General features: G+C 35.7%; 1 long non-coding RNA gene across 1 annotated transcript in view; it reads left to right on the top strand.

The window, feature by feature from the left end:
* The window catches only part of LOC128311237 (uncharacterized), a 403,478-nt gene that overhangs the window by 5,187 nt on the left and 372,068 nt on the right, over positions 1 to 26,223 (top strand). The window lies entirely within an intron of this gene.

The following is a 26,223-nucleotide window of genomic DNA, read 5'->3' as shown; positions in this document are numbered from 1 at the left end:
TGGGAGGGAATCAAAGATCCATTTAGGATATTATTACAATTCCAGGGCTTATTACAATAGTTTGGCTGAGAGAAGATGGTACTTTGAACTGGACTGGTTGGGAGTGACCAGATATTGGATATATTTGGAAAATATAATTGATAAGATTTGCTGATTGCACCGAAGGTATAGGAAAAGAGGAGTTTATGGTAACTCCATGATGTCTCTGAGTAAATGGAAGAATGGGGTTGCTTTCAACAAGGGGAGGAAAACTGTTTGAAGGTGGCTTGTGAGGAAGGGACAATCAGGAATCTGGTTTTGAACATGCCAAGTTTCAGACAGAGATTTAAAATGCAAGTGGGAATGTCAAGTCCATAGCTATTGTGTGAATTTGGAGTTTAGGATAACAGCCTGGACTAGAGCTGTGTATCAGGAGTCCAAAACACACGGAGGGTATTTAAAGCCGAGAGACTGGAAGGGACCAGTGAGCAAGAAGAATACAGGAAAGAGGTGCTAAGACTGAGTCCTACTCATTAAATTACTAGGTCATTGTTGTTTTAATAAGTTTTTTGCCTACTTTTTTGGTACTAATTGAGTCCCACAGCATTTCTCATGATTTCTGAAACAGCTGATATGATCCTGTTGTAGCATTGTGTATATAATCTAAATAGAAAGGAAAAGTTGTACATTTAAAGAAATATTGGGTTCTATGTTAACAGTACCAGAGTGCAGTTTTTTGTTCTATAATTGCATAAGCAAAATCTTAAGGTGAACATATCATAAAATACCAGATGAATTGCTGATTCTGACCAGGAGTCTCCCTGTGATGCTGAGGCACATTTTTATGGACCATCAACAGCCAAAGGTTGTGATTATGCCATAAATATTCTTACCTTACTTGATGTGACAGTCCTTGGGTCTACCTGATTCTTGTCCAATTCACTCACCTTTCTCCTCTTTAGAGCTTCATTGAGGAGGGAACCAAATGCCTTTGTGTGTTATTTTGAAAGTACATTATCATGCCTTCCTTTTCAAAAGCATTTCATGCTTTTCAAACCCTTGCTTTGTGTCATTTGGTCTGTGTTTTATGTAATTTTCAATATATTTGGCATCAACTTGGTGTGCCTTCCAAAATTCTTACGTCCATCCATCTGCTTGTCCATATGCCAAAAACCAAGATAAATGGCTCTTAATCCTTAGTTCTTAAGGGAATAATTGGACTACTTGGAATGCAATATTCTACCTTGCTATATGATATGTGATCATGAATGGCACATACAACTTGGTTGCCTAGTGCTATGTATTTTAAAATGTGTTTCCCTATGCCTAAACATATGTCTGTGCTTTTCATAGCAGTTCTGTTGCTCCTAAAGAAGCCTGCCTAATAGAGATCATACAAATTGATCCTGAGTGACTCACTTCTTAGCTGACCCACTCCAGCCTCTAAAACACTGTGCAATCTTACATTTCCAGGAATGTAAGTTTACTGTGATTCACTGTACTTTTATAAATAAGAAAACTTTACTCAATTATGGCATTAAACTAATCATCACTTTGAAATGGAGATAATTATAGCAGCCTTATTCACCGTTAAGAGCTGGGTGAAAATGTCAGAAAGCATATAAAGTGCTATAGAAAAAGAAAAAGTCCTTGAATGTGTATAAGTTAGAATACTCAATATATTTATAGCAATATATGCATTCATATGTATGTTTTAAATATATGTGATATACATACATAAAAAATTTTAATCATCTTCCTTTTCCAGAGTGAGATTCATATCTTTAGTTTGCTATAATTCATCATCTCACTTTCTTAAAATCTTTTTATATATTCATCAAAATTAGGGTCTTTATTCTGGAATCAGATGGAAATGAAATAAAGTCTCTGGCTTTCTCATTTGCATAATTGCAAAATTTTGATTTATGTGTTAACCTGGCACTAATTCCCATCTATTTCTTGGCAGTGTCTTTACTGTTAGCAGCAAGCTTATTTTTTTCAGTACATTAGCTCTCTATTACTAAAATTCAGTTTGAATTCTTTGTAGGATTTTTTTCCTGCCCCCTGACACATTCTCTCTCTCTCCATCAAACAGGCTTCTGTTTGAGTAGTTTATTAGTGGCCTTCTGTGAAATAAAGATGCTTCTGTGTGGGCTGTGGTTTCCCTGCTGCCCCTGCTTTCAGAGGCAATCCCTTGCTGTTTCCTCTGCCCAGGCCGATTCTGCAGATTTCACAGACCACCACTGCAGTCTAACTACTTTCCTCAAACGTAAATGCTTAGGTGAGAGTCAAGCTAACCTCGTTCCCTCTTATTTTCTCCTTACTCCTTTTTCTGTCCTTCCTATTAAGATAGCAGCTGACATTGGACATGAAAGGACTGTTTCTGTGTTCTAGAAGCACGGTAACATCTTTACCCACAGGGCATGATCCGACCCTCCTAGGTGAAGGTCTGCATTACTTTTCAATTTCAGCACAAATGTGGCAAAACGAGGCAACCTACTTAGTGCTTTTTAAAGCATTACAAATCAGGGTGGGTCCATTTAACAGATATTTCAGTTGTGTCCTCAGTGACAGATAGTAGGGCTCTTATGCTGTTCCCATGAGAGAAGGGCGAGGATCGATTTGGATCTTAGGGGTAAGGCCTATGTGGTTGTAGCCATCACATCATGGGAGGAGGCACGTGTAGAGACGCATGGGAACACAGGACCAGGAGGAGAGCAGGAAGAGAGCCAGAGAGTGTGTGAAGACTCAGACTCCTCCAGTCAAAATTTATATCCCCACGTCTGGGTAAAGAGTGCAGGTGATATTCCCAGAGCTTTCTGCAGGAGCCCTGTTCTGGCACTCACCACACTACCTGGCAATCCCCTTTGATGTATCTGTCTTTGCCGTGGACTCTAAGGCCGGGGAGGACTGAACAGGTTTTTTTATATTTAAAGAATAAATACAGATTACTCCAAAAATATTTTAAACATGCCTCGATCTTATAGCATATTGTAACAGAATGAATAGTTTGCCTGATTGTGGGCTTCCTGTGGATAAGGAATGTGTATTAAGTATTTTTGCATCCTCAATAAATAATGATTCTTAGTTCATATGCTTCCCAAGAGCATAGCATAGTACTGTACTCATAGTAAGAGTTAAATACTTGTCAGATGAGGACACAAATAGAAGAATTGAAAAAGTCAGTGATAGCCAAATTAATGTGGTTTTGATAAAAATTTTTTTCCTTGATACTCTCTGATTTTGGGTTTTATTCTCTGGAGAGGAAGCAGAGGATGGGTATAGAACAAATATTTGAGTTGTTGGCAAGATAGCTCATGATGGATATTTATAATTTCATAGACATGTTGAAGAAAAAAAGAAAAATTAATGAAATAAAAGCAAAACACAAGAATAAATAAACAGAAACCATATGACATTACTTTTTTTTAATCACTTGGCTGACATAGAGAACTATATGAGAAACGCTGATTGCAACTCAAAAGTAAACAGTAGTGGGAAAAAAAAGACAAATCAATAAATAACCTCTGACATTTATTCAAAATATTTTTTCAGGGTTGACACCCATTGATTTTATAGCACAAAAATGTGTTTCTTTTGTAAAGGTCTTGTCATTTTTCCTACTATCCAAACTTAAAATCACTTTATTACTTTTTTTTCTTAGAAATGTGTGGTTTTCAGAATAAAATATCAATTTAAATTGTGTCTAAAATCACTGTTACATTATTTATAAACTCAATCTCAGAATAACTAATAACCAAATTACTGTGCTTGGGCCTAATTTCTTTGGCATGTATCATTCTTAGAATATGTTCAAAAGGTTCCCTCTGTATGTTGTTGGTTAAGAATGCAAGTGTACAAGCCTATACTTATGCACATGCAATCATGAATGTATAAATGAGTGCATATCCATTCTTAGGCCATCTGAAGTGGAATTGTATCCAGGCACTGAGACTCCGCACAGGGATGTGTAACATGACTAGGTGCTCATAAGTACAGTCTCTGGTGGATAAGAATCTAGAGCAGCAGGAGTATGGCTTTTGTCTTTCTTAGATGCCTGCAAGATGGAGAAATCATGCTGGAAGTGTCTGCAGAGAGGGCAAAGTCTTGCTATTATATGTCAGGATGGCCATTCAAAACTGAGGAAACATGAATAAACAGAGAAACTTAATGTGCTGACAACCAGATCCTATAAAAAACTCAGAGCTCAGAGATGCCTGTAAGATACATCTTTCAGCCATACAAACCCCTCTTACTCTCCTTATCCTCTCCTCCCCCAAACCACCAGCCAAAAACCCCAGAACAACAAAAAGTAAAACAGCTATACAAAAATGTTACCATGTAAAATGTGATGCTTAATTTTAGTTGTGATAATAAATTAACATACAGAAAGTGAAAGTTGCTATATTTGGAAGCTTTGATCACAGAATCAAATATTATATTGGAGACAGATTTCTCCAGAAACAAAAGATTGGAAAAGGCACTAGGTTGTGTTGTTGCCTTCGAGATCTGATTTTGTTGATTATTAACAAAGAGAAACAGTGATTAAGAAGCATAATATTATCATTTAACTGTTAATAATAATATAAAATGAAGAGACGCTTTAGAACCTGAAATAGTTGATGGATTGGATTGTTTCATTAGTGACTCTAGTACATTCCATCAGCAGACTTCACTTCCTTGCATTAAGGCATCTCTCCTAGACCATTAACCTCACCTTTGAGGTTATAAAACTCAAAATACTTTAACTTATCTGCCAGATATTCTCATTATTATTTTTTTTTCCTGCTCAGTGGTAACCAAGACCAATTTAATTCCGGCTCCTCTGAAGTAATTAATTTGGGGTCTTTTAAAAATCAGAATTCTGCAGAAGGAGGGTTCTTTTCACTTCTATCCAATTAAATTCACAAGCCTTTACTGTCCCCATATGCCCCTTTCTGATAAGCTCTGTTCAGAATTGTAACTCTGTGGAGAGCTGATCTGAATTTAATTCTATTGTTTCTAAGAAATGTATCCCATAGTTAAGGACTTGTTGTTTTTCTCTAAAACAAAGATCTCCTCCTTACATAAAAAAAGTCATGGTTGTTTAGGGCCTGAGATAGACAAGTTTTATGTTCTGCGAATGGATCATAATCACTAAGCAAAATAGAGGCACAAAGGAAAAATAGTCTATATTGCGTTTGAGAAGCCTGCGGTTTTAATCATTACCTTAGGTACCAGCTGCCCCTATGTATTGCTCTGTTATACTAGTCTAATCAGAGCAGAGACCAGGAACACAATATCTGTGAAAACCAGAGAAATTTTGCTAAAAACAATAAATCCAAACAGAAATCACAATATTGGAACAGTTGTATTCTAAAAGAAAGTGCTTTGTAGGACAACCAGTAGGTAAAATCTCTGGCAGAAACAGACGTGTTTTCCATTTTATAATCATTGGGTTGAACCAGGTTTAAGGGGTGGGGGAGAATCTTAGATGCCTCCCTCTATGGTACATTTATAGATCATCTCCCTTGTCCCCCACTATGGTCACAAGACAGAATAACAACTATTAGAGCAACTCCTTATGGACTGAAGAGGATCTCTTCAGACATTTTCTTTTAAAATGCAAATGTCCTTGAGGGAGGGAATACAAGTTATTAACAACTGCAATTTTATGAATTCGCTCTTCCCCTGCTCAGGAAAAATAACCAAACATTGGGGAAAAGTTATGTTAAATGAAGAAGTGTGTGTGTGTGTGTGTGTGTGTGTGTGTGTGTGTGTGTGTGTAGTCAATTTTCATTTCATGCAATCCTTCAAGATACATAACTAGCTTCCATTTCAGGATGAACAAGCTAGCTATTTATTTATTTATTTATTTATTTATTTATTATGTATTATTTATTGAGAGAGAGAGAGAAAGAGTGGTGGAGGTGCAGAGAGAGAGAATCTAAAGCAGGCTCCATGCTCAACACAGAACCCAATGCCAGGCTCCATCTCACAACCATGACATCATGACCTGAAGAGTTGGATGCCCAATTGACTGAGCCACCCAGGCACATCTGGATGGACAAACTTTTAGTTCACATTAGGTAACTTGTTAAAAGAAGTAAATATTTCATTCATTCATTGATCAAATATCTGCTGAACAGCTACTATTTTGCTAGCTACTATTTTAAAAAATAAAAACTGTATATTATACAGATACTGTACATCAGTCCCAAACATCATGAAGATCATATACTAGTGGTAGCAGAAAGTGTGGGCATTGGTAAATTCTATGATCAAAAATTAAGGATTTGAGCTTCTGAGAATATGATAACTATGTATTTCATAATTTTATTTTCTCTACCATGCTTCCTCTCATGGTAAAGATGATTAGAATTGGTTTGGATCTTAAATATTAATGATTTCATGTAGTATCTCTCCTTGTGTCATTTATCAGGAAAGTAGGTTTTAAAAGTCATATTTTCAGATATTAATCTACATAAGAAATACTTGGCTAGGTTTTTAAAAAATCCTGATTCTTTTTGCCCAACCCACAGGTTTTAATTTAATAAACCTTGGTGGACAACTATTTTAATAAATATCTGATGAAGGTGGTCCATTGGCCATCTTTTGAGAATCAATCATCCCAAAGAATGGGAAATTAATATATTACCATGATATCAGGCCATACCAATAAGGGTTCTGAAGAACTAATGTGCCTAAGACTAATTCATACCTGAGAGCTGGCTTGTACAATACAAGTGACTCTTGAGCCCTTGAAATGGGCATGGCCCAAGTTGAAACGTGCTAAAAATGCAAAATATACAATGAATTTTGAAGACTCAGTAAACAAAAAACAAAAACCAGAAACAACAACATCAACAACAAAAGTAACATAGCTCACTAATAATTTTTATGTTGATTACATGCTTAAATTGTGATATATTGGGTATATTGGGTTAAACAATACATATTATTAAATCAATTTTGCCTTCAAACATTTTTTTTATTGTGGCTATTTGAAATTAAAAAAATTATACATATGGCTCACATTATAGTTCTGTTAGATGAATTATGAGTTCTTGTTTATTTAAAACTATGGAAATGATTGCACTGTTGTCTTAAACTTCTTTCCCATGATCACATTACTGTGGCACATGTAGGTCTTTCTCATATTTTCCTAGTCTCGCCCCAGGCATTAGCCACATGGACCTATATGCTGTCTTTACTTGCTGTGTCTTGTGCTAGCCTTCATCCAGGCTGTTTTCTGCCAAACAAGAATCCATCTCTACTACTATACAATCCATCAATCTCAGTTCAAATCCCATCTTCCCTAAGAAGCATTCCCATTACCTGCAGCATTTATTGTGTAACTCTGAATTCATCAACTCATTGATTCACTCAGAAAATAATTAAAATGGTACAATGGTAATGTTTCCTAACATTGTGTATTGTAGAGCTACCAATCATGTGGTTTCCAGAGAGATGGGAGATGTGCAATCACTGGCCACACTATTATTATAAAATACATCTCTAGAGATGGTGCTGCAGTGCAATTATGATAAAATATGTACATTTACTTCATCACCATTATTCTGCTTGTAAAAAAATGTATTCGACTAGGAGGAAGATAAGGTCTGTGAGTGAGAAAAATATAATCTTAGAATCATGTCAGAACTGTAAAATATGTAATGACCTTTCATTCATACAAAATATAGCTGCTATTCTTGGGGTGGATTTTCTTGGAGGATAATTACAGTCATAAATATATACTTAGAAACTATAAACATTTTCTAGTATTGTGTTGCAAAATAGGTATCTAAAACTATTATGAATTTAGTAATTATGGCCATTTGATTTATTGTTTAAAGAGAGTAGTTGTACTACTATTTGAGATTTACAATGTGCAGGTTATTCATGAAAATGCCTTCATCTAGAAGAAATTTTTTTATTCACTAAGATGATATAATCAAATAATAATTAAATCCAGCATTAACAATCAAAATAATTTTTCTCTCTGCTTCCATAGTCATTTCTTCTTTTAGATTTTCATAATATTTGCTTAGATTCTCCCCTGTTAAATCAGATTGCCCTTGCTTCTCAACCCCAACACACACACACACACACACACACACACACACACACACACACACACGTAAACACGCACATGCATGAGTATGAATACTCCTAGAAGGCTGTCTGAAAACAAGAAGTGTTGTCCTACTCTCAAAATCATATGTGCAATGATTTCTGCACAGGTAGATAATTTGTGATTTTATTTTTCCTTATGCTGATTGCTAATTAGGGTGGATGCAAGACCCACTTTGTTTCCATTTAAAAGCTTTTGCTTGTGAGTGTTTCATCATCTGTGAACCCAGCAACAACATGAATATCAAAGAGAAAGCTGTTGGTAGATCTTCCTGCCACCTGATTTTGTTTTTTTATTTTTTTTCCTGGTGAGCTGGTAGTGCATTTCCATATGCTAGAACATTTCCTTGTAAGGCTTCCTTATGTCAAGGCAGGCATTTTATTAACTGATTGGCGGTGGTCAGGAGTGAGGGTAGGGCTGAGTCAGGAAGTGTGAGGAGGACGCTGGGCTCTAAATAACCCTTGCTGCTGTTCTCCACTGAGCTTACTCAAATCTCTACCATGGAAGAATGCTACGCTACAGTAATTCCTGGGTGAAGGAAGACTTTCCAAATGTCTGGACTGATTGCTTTCCTTTTGCAACAATAATCATTGCTTTGAGAGATTAGGTTTTGTTTTGATAATGACTTCTGTCACATATTTTGCTGTATACTGGGGATGCAGTGGTGGATACTCCAGAGCTCACATCATGGTTTATTCCAGCACCGAGAGGAAGACACAAGCAAACTGACCTTTATAAAGGCATAAGAAGTGCTTTGGTAGAGGTATGCACAGGATATTGTGAGAACAGAGTAGGTGGGGCATCTCAGTTGAGATATTGGTTAAGTGAGTAGATAACTAAGGGAAAAAGAGAAAAGATGTTCTTAGTTGTTCTCAGTTTGTTCTCAGAGAGAAGTGAATTCAAGATCCCATTTTATTTAAATGTTCAAGGGTTATTACAGAAAGATAAAAACAACCAGCAAGTTTTTACTAAAGGCAAATAAACAAAACAAATCATCGGTGAAAGAAATAGCAGTTCAGCGAACCATTTGAGGCAATTGACTGAAAAATCATTCTACTGGTTGCTCAGTATAATTCACTACTCCCAGGGTAAGAGACCAAAATCAGCCACAGAGCAGGGGATGCTGAGTAAAAAGCATCCCAAATTCTCAGAATGAATTGATCAACTGTGAAGGAGTTGGTTAGATCCCCAGAGAGAGAATAATATGCATGCATTGTAAAAAACAGATATTTTTTTAACTTCAAAATAATCATGCTAGTAGTCCTCATTAGTAAAATGATACTCTTTATGCTTGTTCTACAGGTTTGTACTATCCTTATTTTTCATTGCATAGAGATAATTAGAAGTGGGGAATGGGATATTTTGACATTTTCAGTCCATATGGCCTCAGAAGTTCTTAATTCCATGATAGTAAGAAGGTATGCACATTCAGTGACAAATCTGAGAATATATTTAATCAGCACTCAAATGAGCAGAGCCAAGGAACTCCAAATACCAGAGTTCTTGCTGGCAAGTATTGAGTCTGAATAAATTTCACTACATTTGAGAATGTGTACAATAACCAGAAAATAAGGTCCATGGTAACAGTGGATACCTCTGGGGGACTTATAATTTATTTTTATGTATTTTCATGTTTTATGAAATAAGTATATTTTTTAAGTAAGAAACAAATTGAAAATGTTGCACAACCCTGGTGTGTGCATGTGTGTATATATGCGAAAATACATTGACATTTTAAAAAAGAGAAAATGTTGAAGTATGCCAAAGGGTTAATTAGAAATGATTGACTCTGAGTTGAAGATTTTTTTTTCTTCTCAATTACTTGGTCATTTTCAAATTCTTTAAAATTTAGTTTATATTCCATTTCTAATATTAAATGGGGGCAAACATTGCCTTTAGGAATGTCTGTCAGGCTTGGTAGAGGATAGGGGAAGTCGGTTGGAGTTCCCAGTGTCACAACAGTTTACTAGGATGCAGTTGCTTTATTGGAAGTTACTGCCCCAACCTGAAGGGGGAGGGCAAAAGAGCCACATTCCTGGGGGCATTTATAGTGGTGCTCCTTCCTGGCGCTCTCAGTTCAGGTACAGAGAACCAGTTTCTTTAAGAAATTCAAAATGGGGGTGCCTGGGTGGCAAAGTCGGTTGGGCAGCCGACTTTGGCTCAGGTCATGACCTCACAGTCTGTGAGTTCAAGCCCTGCATCGGGCTCTGTGCTGACATCTCAAAGCCTGGAGCCTGCTTCAGATTCTGTGTCTCCTTCTCTCTCTCTGCCCCTCCCCCATTTGCGCCCTGTCCCTCTCTGTCTTTCAAAAATGAATAAATGTTAAAAAAAAAAAAAAGAAATGCATAATACATTCTCTAACTACCAATCAAGCACTGAAAATATTTTTATCTTACCAAGTAGCCTACATTTGAGATAGTCTCTACATCATTTCAAAAGGAAAATTCTTTCATGATTAATTATATTATGTGTGAATAATTATTTTGGTCAATGAGCTATATAAATCATCATTTTAAATTTGCTTCTTATCATTGTCAGGACTTACTAAAATGACCTCAAGAAGTAAACCACCTGGGGAAACTTTTTTCTTGCCCGATACAAATGGATATGCAAAAGAGATTTGTCATCCTCAACTTCAGACTAGCGGCTGTAATGGCTATTCTCTTATAACAGAAAGCTCAAAGAAGTTAAGTAACTTAACCAAAGTCATACAGCTATCAAAGGTGCACATTTTCAGTTCAGTAGTCACAATGCTTCTCTTACACAGAACTAAATTTGGTTAATAATATATTTTTTAAGAAAGAAAATAAAACTTGTTTCTGATCTAAGAAGCAGCCTATGTTAGCCTGATTATGGGGTGGGGGAGTATCAGAGAATTATCATATTAAATGCATAGAGAAAGTATGTATGTTGTTTAGCAGCTATGCAGATATTTAGGTATTCCATCAATTCTCCTTATGTTTTCTTGCATTCTTCCATGTGTCCATGGAGAATGCAGATGTGGAATTCTTTCAATTAGTTCACTCAGTTGGAAGAGAAATGTAATTTGAAGATTATCATTTTTCATCATGATTGTAGAATGGATTGGGACTTGATGAGATGGTCATTGTAATAATAAGAATTATATATCTAAGCATAATACAAGGCAGAAACCCATTTCTAAAAGGCAAGATTAGCTCATGAGCATTTGAGATTCCCTAAGCACAAATGATTATTCAAGAGCCACACAGTTTGGTGGTAAGCTCTTTCTTTCTTTTTTTTTCCACCAAGACAAATTCATACACTAAGAGTGTAAAGCTTTTTACGTGTGTCATAGAAAAAGAATTCATATCTCTGTCCCTTGTTTTATTAAAATATATTTGCCTGAAATCTATTTCACTGAAGCTTCAGCTACGTCAGGCATAAATATATTTAATAATAGATGTTTTTATAAATGGCATGGATGCCTTAATATGATGTTTTGCAAGGGGCTAATATTTTATGGAAATACTCTAGAAGGGGCTATACAAGGGCTATACAAGGGCTATAATCAAAGGCTAACCCCTATTTAAAAAAAAAAAAAAACAACTGAATTTGTATGTCATTGAGAAGGGCTTTTACAATGTGTTTCATAGGAGGACCCTACTCTTAATAGTTATATATATGTGTATACATATATGTATATATATATGTGTATACATATGTTTCATAGGAGGACCCTACTCTTAATAGTTATATATATGTGTATACACATATATATAAAATCCTAACTTGAACATGCTGAGTTTTAGTTACCTATGAAATAATCACCTTAATTGTGTCATCCAAAAGATCCAAATAGGCTTCACTTTTATTTATTCTCTTGAAATCCATATAGCTTAATATTAATGTAACAAAAGTTAAGTTAAAACCCAGCACACCTCTTCCAGAAATAAGGTGAAGATGAAGTTGCTTTTTGTAAGAGGTAAACAATAGTTCCTTCATGCATTTTGTGGAATGGAGAGTTTATCATACTAGTTATTTACTGTTATTTTAGATAAGAAGAATATAGCTGAACTTTTTGAACAAATATAAGTAACAGGTTGTGATGTAATCCAGATTTTTAAAAATCTGGATAGTTTGCATTATAAACTTAAAAAAAATACATAGATGATGTAATACCAGAATAGAAAAAGAACCAAAGGGCATGGTGTCATGAGCCCATGGATACAGTATTACAAAGTTATTGGTCAGATCAATATATGTTTATGATCAAAATCAGAGCTCATAAACTTAAACTTCCCTCATTTTTGAATTTCCACTGAAATGACAAAATATGGCAATGAAAGAGAAAATTCCCATCAACATTGAAATGTAAGAGCCACTCAAATGTGGGAAATACTGAAGAATTTCTATAAAATAAATTATAGCAGTGAACATTATAATAGGACAGACAGTCCAGTCACTGGCCATTCGGTGAGTCTCTGCAGGGATGGAGAAGCCCACCTGGATAGAAAGGGTGGGAGCTGCACATGAAATCCCACTAACCTTCTTTCATTTGCAGCGGTAGAAGCTGGAGCCAAGAATAGCCTTTGGGCAGTTGATGGGAAGTACAAATTGATCTCATTATTCCCCCAGATTTCTACCAAATAATGAGTCCATTCCATAGGACAGCCCTGCAGTGGTGCTGCCTCCTAGGTTACATTTGGCATGTATGGCTTTTTAAGGAAAGCAGGGCAGTACTACAGCTGGCTCCAAATGAAAGGAGTGGTGCCAGCTCTAAAGAGTGCCACTGACCCAGCTAATGCCTGCTGCTCTGAGAAATACAAAGAGAAACAATTTGGCAGAAAGGTGAAGCACTATGTCTCTGCTCTTTCTGGCTATAGCTCCCTTGCTACTCCATGCTGGCAACTGAAAATAGAGCAACTTAAAACTTCCCCTTTATTCCTTTGGTCCAGAAATATTTGAACAGAGATCTGCACAATCTCTGATAGATCCCATCTCAAATCCCAAAACTGGAGAAGAATTATTGACTCTCTGCACTATGTAGGGGTGGAAAATATTGGATATATGCAAGGACTAGGTTTGAAGAAGAGAATCAATCTAGATGAAACCAGTGCTATTTATGAGGTAAATTTGGCATTTCTCTCACCGGGATAATTTTAACCATCATCCAGGTGGGTTCCCTGATTCTATCCCAACTTCCTTTCTCTAAATCCACTTATGCCCTGCAGCCAGAGTGATCTCTGAAATAAAACTATGTCAGGAATGCAGGGTCATCTGGGACTGCATCTCTTAGAAAGTGACCTTTGTGCTGATGCATGATGAAGAGAAGAAGGTGCCAGGTGATGATATTTGGGGCGACTGTTCTAGACAGAGGAACCAAAAGGTCAAGGCTTTAATTCAGGAATGAAATAGGTTTTGTGGAGAGACAAAAACAGCTTGGACGGCTTCAGTGCACTGATGGTAGAAGAGAAAGATAAAAGGTGATATGGGGTTGTTAGGAAATGGACAGCAGGAAGAGCTCATTGGGTCCTATAGTATCTGAACCATCATTAGGAAAAATTTTTTAATGGAAAGCTGTTTAAGTGTTTCTAAGTAGAAGAGATAATGTATATGATTTATCTTTTAAAATATAATTCTGGCTTCTGTATGGAAAATGAATCAAGGCAGGGAGGTTGCCGTGGAAGCTCTTGCTGTATGCAGTCCAGCTGAGAAGGGAAGGTGATTCGATTAAAGATGTAGAGAGGTGGATTATGTGCTGAGATGTAACAGAACTTGATGAGTTTTTAGATTGTCTGTTGAGAGGTGGGGGGTAATGGGGAAAGAAAAAAAAATCAAAAGTGGATTTTAGCCAAGCCAACTTCACTTACTGAGATAAAAAATAAAATAAAATTCTGAAGGGGAAACAGATTTTGTGGTTGTGGTGAGAGAGTAGGGAGTAAAGTGCGCTCATATAGCTTTAAGTTTAATATAGCATTAGACAGTTGGATATTGAAATATTGAAATCTCCAACTCCAGGGAATGAGTTAAGTTGAGGATATAATTTTAAAAATTAATTAGCATATAGATAGTATTTAAAAACCACAGGACAAAAAGAAGTCATCAAGAGAATAGCGAAGAAATCTTGCCAAAATGTCCAGTGCAGGGGTGGGAGGGTTGGGGGGGTGGGAGGGGTGGCAAGGGAGACAGTAGAGTTTTTCAGAGAATGAAGACTCAGCACAGGAGAGTGCCGTGGGGAATGATGAGAGGAAATAAATGATGGTGTTACAGAAAATTGGAGAAGGAAGTAGTATCAGTAGGAGGGTTTAAATAACTGTGATAAATACTAAAAAAGGAGAATAAGATAAAGTCAGTATATATCCCATGGATCTGAGAGATGGAGGTCACTGGTGACCTTGATAAGAACCTTTTCAAGAATGAAGGGGTGGAAGCTTTAGTGTAAGAAGCTGGAAAAGGATGGTGTTACAGATGTTGGTCATAAGGGTAAGGGAGGTGTTTATTTTATATAAATTACAGTACATGTTTGTGGCTGGATGGAATAAAATGATAGAAGGAGGGAGATTGACGATGTTACAGCAAAAGGGGATAATTTCAGGAATGAATTCAAAGGGTGAGTAAAAAGAGATAGAAACTAGATTACCAAGGGACAAATTGAACTTACTTAAGGAGCATGAATAGTTAACTAGCTTTAGTCTGAAAATGCAGAGCATTTGTGGAAAGAAATGGGTACATATTTATAAGAGGAAACTAAAACAGTTTATCAGGCAATATCAGTAATTGAGAGTATGATTTAGAGGAAAATACTGGACATATCAGAGAAGTTTTAGGGTGGCATAGTAAATAGTAAGTAGTAGAATGCACTATGATTTTCTGGATTAAGTACCCACTTGAAATTTGTGAGCACAAGTGTAAAGTGAATTCAGTCAGTAGGGATTCATTATTTTCTGTAGCAGTGTTCAGCTGATTGGGTATTAGTATCAGTCACTAGTTTTGATAGTTTGACAAAAAAGTTCATGGTGGGGGAAGTGAAAGGATTGAAACATGTTGACAAGTATGCCTACCAACTATGGAGAATGTACAGTAAATTAGGTAAGGAGGAAAGTGAAGTCATGAACAGGTAACAAATGAGGAAAATTCATAAACATCAGTGGATTGCAGACAAAGGAATATTGGACTGAGGCCATAAGAGTTAGTGTACTGGAGTGGTGGAGAGTGACATTTTACAGTGGCTGTTTGTAATAGAGATTTTATTGGAAATGTAATTTCTGTGAGATGGTAAAAAGAGTATTTGGGGTGTAAGATATCTAGGAACTAAGGGTCAGGGGGAAAAGAGTGTGGAAGTGAAATGGGGAATGAGGTATGTGCACTTCACCTTTAAGCTGGACATGTGCGGTGTGTTGAATGGAGGAAAGCCTGCACTGGAAATAGTGTCATCTGGGGCCAGTCACATTTCAGGTTGGGCAACCTGTTTACATAGAGGAGATGTTTGAATATATAAGAAAATTGGCTGATGTCAGACCTTGAGTTCTGTATCCTCATATTTTAAATCTGAAATGAACACTGAGATACTTTAAAAATTAACATAAAGGTACTCATAGGAGAAAATATATGTATATGAAAATGTTCAAATGTTAATAGCAATCTTTTGAAAATAAGATATGATAGTCTCTGTGGTTTCAATGCTTGGGATTGCATAAAATTTTAAATCATTTAAAAAACTCGTGGATCTTTTAGGATAAAATAGGAAGAAGAAAACTTGTCATTCACTAAACAGATATTTATGAAGCATCTATGTTGTTGATACCAATGCAGGTGCTGGCAGTATATTTGTGAGCAAAACAGCATGCTTCCTGATTTGACTCAGTTACTAGTCTAGCTCTCCTAACTTTTCTGAATTTAAGTAATTAGCAAGATTAAAAAACAAAAAACAGAGGTCTCTTCTCTTTGTGACCCTAACTGGATGGTGTCCATAGCATTCTGAATAGTTGCAGTTAGCTACTTTTCAGTATACGCTAAGAATTTCTTCTTCAGCCAGTTGGATATTATGCTTAACTAGAGTCTGTTGAATTTGTTCTCAAACTTGTTTCTACCTTGTGCTTGTTTTGTAATAGTGCAATTTAATTAAATGTTAGATAACTCTGAGAGCTGTTTATTCTATTTTTTCTTTTTTAAATTTTATAAAAAAGTTTATTTATTTTGAGAGAAACAGAGAATGAATAAGGGAGAGGCATTGAGAGAGGGAGAGAGGGAGAATTCTAAGGAGGCTCTGCATTGCTAGTGCAGAGCCCCACACACAGGGCTTGAACTCACAAAATGGAGAGTTCATGACCTGAGCTAAAACCAAGAGTTGGATGCTTAACCGACTGAGCTACCCAGGCGCCCCTGAGAGTTGTTTCTTCTATGAAAATTAACTTGAATGATTTCAGAAATGTAGTAAGGGAAAATCACTGAAAGCAATTACTATATAGAATTAGGTGTAGGTAAGACAAGTCTAAGGGATTGGGAAAATGTAATAAAAAAGCAAATACTGCTTTCAGATTCCCTGGCTAGTGTATATAAATTCTTGCTCCACTTTGAAGAAATAAAACATGGACTTTCATCAGAAGATAAATGAAACTACACTTATAAGTCTTAAGTTAAATTTTTTTAAATGACCTTAAAATTTTAAAATATTTTCTTGCATGTTTTATACATTCCTCCTGTTACAGTCACACAAATATGTAATAGTAAATTATAATAGAGCTTTTTAAAAAGAGTATGAGGTGAGGGGCACCTGGGTGGCTTAGTTGGGTAAGCATCCAATTTCAGCTTAGGTCATGATCTCACAGCTCTTGAGTTCGAGCCCCACATGGGGCTCTGTGCTGACAGCTCAAGCCTGGAGCCTGCTTTGGATTTGTGTCTCCCTCTCTCTCGCTGCCCCTCCCCTGCTTGCACTCTGTCTCTCTCTCTTTTCTCTCAAAAATAAATAAACATTATTTTTTTAAAGAATATGAGGTGTTATAAGAAGAGATAAGAGAGTAGGGTATCTGTTATATGGAGTACTTAAAGACACTTTGTGTTGAGATCTGAAAGATAAGCAGATGCTAAATAGATGAACCAGGGGGGACTTTACTCTGGAGAGTAGAAGCGTTGAGAAAATTTGGTCAATATGGCAGAAGACAGAAGGAAGGAAACAAGAAGAAAACAAGGGGAAACAAATGGTAAGTAAAATTAGAAAAGTCTAAATGAAAGTCTGTCATAGTAAGAGTGAATGGATGAAAGAATATACAAAAGAGAATTCGACAGTATGCCTTTTACAAGAGATATACCAAAAACAAAATTCCACAGAAACATCAAAAACAAAAAGATAAAGAACTATAGATAAGACAAAGAAATGCCCAAAATAATATTACTGTAGAATAGGAATATTAATACCAAGAAAAGTGGAATTCAAGGCTAAAAGCAGTTATCAGATAGGATGGATCATTGTCTTTGACAATACTTTGACAAGGGTCAAAAGTATAATCTAAGTTAGGGAAGGCCACAAATGAATTTTTATAAGTCAGTATCTTAGAATGAATGCTTGCAAAGGAAATAAAACTTCAGCAAACTGATAAAAATAAAAATTATAGTGGAATATATTAATGTATGTATCTGTACTTTATATAACAGAAAACATCACAAAAACAGGGATGTCTGACTTTAATAATATTAACAACTTTGGATTAGGAGTTCTATTAACTTTCTCCTTTGTTGTCAGAAATTTTTTTCCAAATATGTATAAGAGATCAATTACAATATCATTTAGAAACCATCAACAGATTTCGTTGAGCCAATAGGAAGAAATTAGTTTTGTGAAAAAGTGTATTGGATAAAGACTTGGAAGGTGAAAATATAAATTTTAACTCTTCTGGTGACCCAGGGTATACTGAATCTAAGTCATAAAATCTTGCCTGAAAAAGCCATCATTTTAGCTACTGTTAACTCATCCCCAATATCACTTTCTATTCTTGAATGTGACTATCAGAACCAACTACATAATTTGCAGGATGTAGTGCAAAATGAAAATGCAGGGCCCCTTGTTAAAAAATTATTAAGAATTTCAGGACATTGGCAGTAGAACATTAAACCAAATCCAGAGCCCTCCTGAGCTCACGGCCCTGTGTCACTGCACAGATTACACATCTGGTCTCTCTTGATAGCTCATTCCTCTGCCTCCTAATGTGATCCATTAAAATGATTTTACTCTATTTTTACTGCTGCAGTTGATCCCATGCTATCTCGCACCCCCCAATGCATATACAGAATCTCTGTATTTGTTAGAAACATCCTTAAAATGAATTCATGACACATTGATTTTCAAAACCCTGCAAATATTTTTATGTCGCTTGGAATAAAATTCAAAGTTCTTACTAAGTAATCAGACCTCTGCTTTTCTTGGTTTCACTTTTTCCCCTTTACTCCCTGCATCAAATCCATCAGTCAGTTCTACCACCCACATATATTCTGGATTTGTCGAGTTCTCTACAACTCCACTGTTGTCATCTTACTCCATGCTACATGGCCCACTATAATAATTTTCTGAATCTTCTCCTTGTATCTGTTTTTATCCTTAGTAAGCCATTTTGCTCATAATTGAAGATAACTTTTAAACCATAAATTAGATCATAATACTCCTGTGATTAAAACCTTCTGGGGCTTTCAACTGCATGTGAAACGAAATCTTAACTCCTAACATTGGTCTACAAGGATAACTCACATCTTCTCTTGCTTAACTCTCAAAACTCCCGACTTGCCTACCCCTTCCTGTATCCTATAAATAGAAGTTTACCAGAAGCAGGAATTTTACCTTTAAACATGCCAAATTGATTGGTAACTAAAGGCCTTTGAACTTTTACAGATCCTTTTGTCTGGAGACCTTTTCACAGCTCATGGCCAACTCTTTCTTCCCGTTTCTGTCTCATTCAGCTACTGCATCCAAGACTTTGTAACCTGAAGTGACTTCTCTCCTCTTGCCTATCACCCTGTGTGTTGTATTTAGAGTAATTATCACCATCTAAAATCACCTTATTTATTTAGCTAGCTATTTCTCTTAACTACTGTGAAGAAAAGTGTCTTGCTCTTTGCTGTATTGTCAGTGTTTAGAATAATACCTAGAATTTAGAAGATGTTCAAGAGATTTTAATTGAATAATTACAAATGGAAATTGTCACTAACTTCTGTAAGAAAATTACAACTATTAATAAAAGATTGAGCAAGCATACAGCAGAGTTTCCCCCACATCCAAAATAAGACGAAAGTGCACCATACTTGATTTTGTATTCTGAGTCTTGTCTCTATTCAAGTCCATTGAACCTCCATGTTTTATTTTCTAATTCATTAGGAAGAATAGCACTGATGCTCAGATTGCATCTAAAAATCAATTGACAGATATTCATTGATTGCTTCTTATATGCATTGAGCAGGATTCGATGATGTGAGAAATTAAAAAATATAACATACAATGTTAGAGGGACTGGATTCTATCTAACACTGTGATCCATGGGATTTATTAAAAAAACCTAAAGGAAATTCATAGAACAGATTGGGATTGAGACACCCAGGGATGACTTCAGGAAGAGCTAATCTTCAGATCAGTCTTTAAAAGAAAACTGAATTGGGATTGGAGAACAAGACTTGCAAATGCAATTATGATCCTTTCCAAATAATTTTATGAGATAGTATGTGAACTATTTTGGTTATTGCAAAAGTTTACATATAGAATCTGTGGAAGATAAATTAGAAAGTTATGTTCAGATTGTGGAGATCTTTGGATGCTAAGTGCATTTAAAAATTAAAATGTAGGCAATGAAGATTCATAAAGCCTTTTTGGCAGGGGAGTAATAGTGGGGAAGTAGTATGTTAGGATTTAATCTGTAGAAATTTATAGAATTTATTGGACTAGCAGGAACTTGGAATAATTATCACCATCTTACGCCATTTTACATAGGAATTAAAGTTGGAATATTATAATCATCTAGATATAAGGTGATAAGTGCTTCATCTAGAAGGTCTACAGTGAACATTAAACTGGGTAGGTAAAAATAGCAAGCCTTTAGAATGTGACCAAATGTAGTTATTTTGGAAAAAAGGAGATCAAATTCTTGGGTATTGTTTCAACTCTGCCATAAGAGGTGAAAGGAGGCAAGAATAGAGACGCCTGGGAAAAGTTGATTTCTGCTTGCATAGATATGTTTATTTCTTTTCTTTTTTTTTCTAATTTCTTAAAGTATAGGTCAATTACATTCCTGATTATTGGCACTTAAGAATAAATACACTTGGTCTATCTTCTTTATTTAGCTTAATTTTTTAAATTTAGCATTATTACCAAAAACACGTAGTTAAAAACAGAATCAACGATATATGCCTTACTGTATTATTTGTTTAAGTTAAAATTTAGATTTATGCTCTAGACTCATAGACTTTGGGAAGTACATTTTTTTGAGAATGAAACAAGATGATTTCTTTATTTACCCTGTAACTTTGTACCTGGTAAGATTGTGTGTGTGTGTGTGTGTGTGTGTGTGTGTGTGTGTGTGAGTCTGGTGGCAGGGGGCAGTGATACTTAATATTACATAGCTCCCAAACTGTTGAACAATGTCTCTCTAAAGCAGGTATAAAGCTACTAGGCACTGTCATCAAAATCTTATATTAAATTTTTAAAATAATAATTTTAATCTTAATTGTTGACTACATTTTCATCTAACAATTATTTCTGAGATAATAATAGCAAGAATTTATCCAATAAATATTTGTTTAGTGTCTACTATCTACTAACCTGAGCTATGTGCTGGAAATGTTAACATTGAACAAGTGAAACATAATTCCTGACCTCTTGGAGGTGATATCCATCATTACTATAGACCTGGTACTGCTTAAGTATTTAACATACTGTATCAGCCAAGCTTTATTGCCCAAACCAATAGTAACTGGTTGATTTAAGTTTGCACAGAATTCATTTACAGTGGCGCTTGAGAACAGGATCTGAGGTGACATGGCAGTACCACTGTCCAAACTTATGCCAAATGAAACGATCCAGTGAAGTTACATTGTGGTCACACTGGGTACTAAAAGCGGCAGTTGGCAGCACTGACCCCAGCAACACAACACACTGGACCATAGAACTGCTGCTTCTGGGAATTAGATGTCGCTGCTGCCAATGGCTATCTCCTTCCACAATGGATTCTGTGTAGTCTCGCTGCTTTATATCAGTGGCTTTTGATTCAAGGTCTGTAGAGGGTACGTATAATTGGCAGAGTCTAGGTCACATGATTGTACTCTAGTAATAAGGGGGGTTGGGAAATGAGCCTGGCATTTTGAGCTTCTACAGATACAGGAGTGCTTTACTTCATGAGGTAGGATATTCCCTAATTAAAGGATGCCAGTTCAAAATTCTGAAGAGGCAAACAAATAAGAAACAAAAATGACAAATATCAATTCCAAGTAAATTATCTAATTTAGGACCTACTACAACTCTGGTATTATTATAGTTATTTAAGACATGAGATAACTGACATGCAGAGATTCTGATTAATACATTAAACACCCAACATTTTAACCGAGTCAGATTCTAAAACCTATTGCTAATGACCCTGTGCCACAAAACTTTTCTGGATTTGCATACTTTGGGGATAACTTGACGTACAATAAAAGATTATATTAATACGTATTCATGTTGGTTGAAGTGGTCAGATTCCATAAAATTTTAAATTGCTTATTAACCTAAAATTTATAGGCAATGACAAGAAAGAGATATATAAACTTAAAAAATAATTTGTGGTTTGAGACTCTTCCTTATATTAGGATTGCTCTTCCTTATGTTAGGACTTGTAACGTATGTCACACAGTTGGAAGGAATTGTCAAAATATGTTTAACTTATCTATATTCAAGATCATCAAATTTCAAATATTCCAATATCACTTGCACATATATTAAAGTGACTTGAACCTGCCACTTTCCATGAATATTATGTGAAGATTATTGCCTGCTAGTATGGTCAAATTTGAAACATGTATTAAAAATACAAAACATGTTCTTAACTTTGTTAGGTACACTCAAAAGTAATATACCCTTTCAATTCTCATGAAAGAGCATCCATGTAAAAAAGTAAGATATTACAGAAGAGATCACTATGCAACTGGCTATTTTCACTCCTAGAGTTACTCCAAGCTACTCTTGCTCATGCTCACACAAGTATTTATAGTAATATTGTTCATAGTAGCCCAAACTGCAAATGGTACAAACGTCCATTTAGAGGAGAATTGAAAATAGATTTTTCTTTATACCGTAGAATACTATACCAAAGTAGAAATAGATTAATTATAGCTACATACATCAAGATGAAATAATCTCCAAAGCACAGTATTAAATGAAATAAGTCACATACACACACACACACACACACACACACACACACACACACACAAATACTATAGATAGATGATAGATAGACAGATAGATAGATAGATAGATAGATAGATAGATAGATAGAATGACTCAATTTATATGAAGTTTAAATTTTTTTAATGTTTATTCATTTTTGAGAGACAGAGACAGAGCACAAACATGGGTGGGGCAGAGAGCAAGGGAGACACAGAATCCAAAGGAGGCTTCAGGCTCTGAGTTGTCAGCACAGAGCCTGATGCGGGGCTCAAAATGTGAGATCATCACCTGAGCCAAAGTCAGACGCTTAACTGACTGAGCCTCCTAGATGCCCCAATTAATATGAAGTTTAAAAGCAGGAAAAACCTAGTTATTATAGAATAAGTAATAAAATAAAAAATAAGTAATGAAATACTAAATAATATGTTATTTTGTAATATAGCCATAATGGTAGGGTCAGAAAGAAAACAAGGTGTTTATATAAGAGTAAGTGTAGTGCTGTCTTGGGAAGTAAAGAGAAGATATGATCAGAAATTAGTAATAGGGGGTCTCTGAAGATACTGGCAATGCTCAATATTTTAACCTGGGTAGCTTTTGTTTTTGTTTTGCTTCATTATTACTTTCATACAACATATACAAGTTTTAGACACTATTAATTACATAGTATAATCACATTTACGAAAAAAAGAGAAATGTAACATATCTGTGACTCCTTACTTAATGCCAGAATCTACAGGTTTAACATCCCTTGATTTTATGTGACTGCTTTTGTTGGAGTCTTTTAGAGGCCATGAATGCAAACAGGGCTAATTCTGTGCTAAGTAGTTGAGAAGAGATTTGAATTTTGTGCACATCTTCCCTTTCCACATCCATCCTTTTTATCTTCTTTTCCTGTCCCTAAAGGGAATGCAATATCCAAAGATTTTTACTCCACTTCCTGTCTCCCAAAGTATTCGCTTGTTTTCAGTGTGCTCTATAGGAGCCAATAAAGTACCAACAACATTGCTTATTTTTGATCTTTCTTTCTTTATCCATCTCCCATAGATCTTTTATTTATGTCTTTCTCTTTTTTTAGATTATAAACAGGGATAGATTAGTTCAGGTAGAACACATAACTCTACATTTATTAGCAATATGTTAGTTAATTAAAATCCTAATTATTATATTGTAATTGGATATTCATAGGCTTTTTTAAAAAGTTTATTTTGAGAGAGAGAGAGAGAGAAGAGAGAGAGAGAGAGGGAGAGAGAGAGAGAGAGAGAGAAAGCAGAGGAATGGCAGAGACAGAGGGAGAGAGGGAATCCCAAGCAGGCTCTGCACTGTCAGCACGGAATCCAACACAGGACTTGAACTCATGAACCATGAGATCATGACCTGAGCCTAAATCAAGAGTCAGATGCTCAACTGACTGAGCTACCCAGCTGCCCTCATTGGCTTTTTTTTTAACAGTGAGAAAATAGGTTATTTTAATTAGAGATTATTTCTGGGAATGAAATATATTATAAATTTTGACAAATAATTTAATTTTTCCCAAGAATGTCATATTAGCATGCCCATAAATAATAATCCTGGAATGATTCTTCATATTCGTCATATGATTCCACTTAGACATGACTCACCTGACTATTAGATTCAGAAACTACTTAGAATGCTAGTTTCAACTGATTTAATATTAACCTTTTGGATGATCACTTAATTAAAACAAACAAACATAATAGCACAACCAACCAAAGGATTTTGGACACAACATATTTAACTCTTTTTATATTATTGTATTAACCAGTATCCCCAAAGCACAAAAGTAGTGAGAAAACAAACAAAAAACATGAATTTCTAAATACACAATACATTAATTTTAGTTCCCTTTCCCTGCAAAACTCACTATGCTATTGAATCAACATCAGATGCACCTATAGAGACCATGCTATTTCCTTCTGTTCAACACAACTACTTTTCCTCTTCCCAAATCAATAACCCAGCAGTGAACATAGAGCAGCATGCAATTTCTACACATACAAATATTTTCAAATTAATTTTTTTGAAGTGTTACTATCATTAGTAGAAAAGAAAGGAAATTGGCATTCTTGTCTTAGCTCTGCCACTAATTAGCTGCATAATTTTGAACAGTTTGCTTTATCACTCAGGGCCTGTTTAGTTTTGTTTTTTTCCTTCAACTGAATCAGACAGTGCATACTGCAGAGTATGAGCTTGACAGCTATGTTTTATCTGGTTGGTTATAATGTTTTAAAATTCTTTGAGTTACTTGTCAACATTTAAGATTTTAAGTTTTTCACTTAAAAATCAGGATATCCAGCATTTTATGCCTCGTTGTGGATGATTTCAACTTGTTGGGGACATTCCTCCCCAAGCCTGAAGTCACAGACCCCTCTTCCACTCCAGCCATTCACAAATGTTGTCAACTTTATCTTCTAAGAATCTTTCTAATCTAATTGGCCTCTTCATCCCCAAAGCATTGTCACTTGCCTGCATTATAGCAATATATCCTATCTGTTGTTGTTGTTGTTGTTGTTGTTGTTGTTGTTGTTGTTGTTGTTTGCCTGTAGTATCTCCTTATTCCAATCAAATGTGATTGCATTCCCCAAAACAACAATTAAAAAAAAAGTCCTTTATTGGATTGGGGACAAATCTTAGATCATGGTACAGACAGAGGGACAGGGACACTCATGGTGGGTACTATCTGATCCCACAGCTGCATCTGCTATCTCACTCTCCCACATTCAGACTCCTTCCTGGTCTCAGAAAACTTTGGAATTTCTGAACTTAGAGGATCTCTTGCTTTGGGGTGTTTGTATATGCTGCCTATTCTATCTGTATCACCCTTGCTTCTGTCTCTTCCCAGTTATTTCTTACAGGAATTGCAGTATTCAGTTCCTGTCTTTAACTTCAAGCCTCTGCTGCAGAGTCAGGTCTTCCTACTCTCTAGTGTTCGAGCACTGTGTGCATTCTTTGACCACATGCATCATTGCCAGCTTTGTTTATTAGTCTAATTACATCAACATCTTCTTTCCATTCTTAAAACACTCAGTTGCAAACACTACTCATTTTCTTGCTATCTTCTCAGTCTTCAGTAGAGTCAGACAAAACCATCTCTTAAAACATCCCCGATCCTGCCCACAAAGGGGTCGGTAAGCCAATTGCATTGAAATCACTGGAAATTTAGCTCTATACCAAACCTACTTAACAAAAATCTCTGGAGGCAGGGCTCTGAATTCTTTATATTTTAAACAACTGTATCGGGTAACTATTATACCCATTGAAATTGAAGAACCATACCATAAATTATTATTTGTTGAGATGAATGTGTCTATTCCAGCCTATTTAGATGTACTCTTCATCTTATTTGTGTGTTCAACTTAGTCTAATCATAGTTTTGCCATTTGCTTGATCCCACGTGTATTTTCTTAAAAATAACATTTTTATCAATCTCAATATTAGACTTATAAATCAATAGGTTCAGAACTCAGTCAAGTGTGTTGAGGGAACTCCACCTGGAGAGAAGGCTATAATTGCAAAGGCAATGTTGACAGCTTCTTAAAGAACAGATTTCATACAAAGCACTGAAAATATGAAATCTAACCAGTTAAAGAGCTTCCTTGACTAAGGCTTCTTGAATTTATTCTAAGTTATTAAGTGCCAAGAAAGTATCACATGTGTGATTAGTTTTGTGCAGGACCTCATTTAAAGAGTTTTGAATTAACTGCTAGCACTTTAGTTACATGGGCATGGGACCTGTGTCAATCTCTTCTTA

The sequence above is a fragment of the Acinonyx jubatus genome, chromosome A3 (genome assembly GCF_027475565.1).
Source record: "Acinonyx jubatus isolate Ajub_Pintada_27869175 chromosome A3, VMU_Ajub_asm_v1.0, whole genome shotgun sequence".
Classification (NCBI taxonomy): domain Eukaryota; kingdom Metazoa; phylum Chordata; class Mammalia; order Carnivora; family Felidae; genus Acinonyx; species Acinonyx jubatus.
Note: the sequence above shows the minus strand (reverse complement) of the source record. Positions and strands in the feature narration are given on the sequence as shown.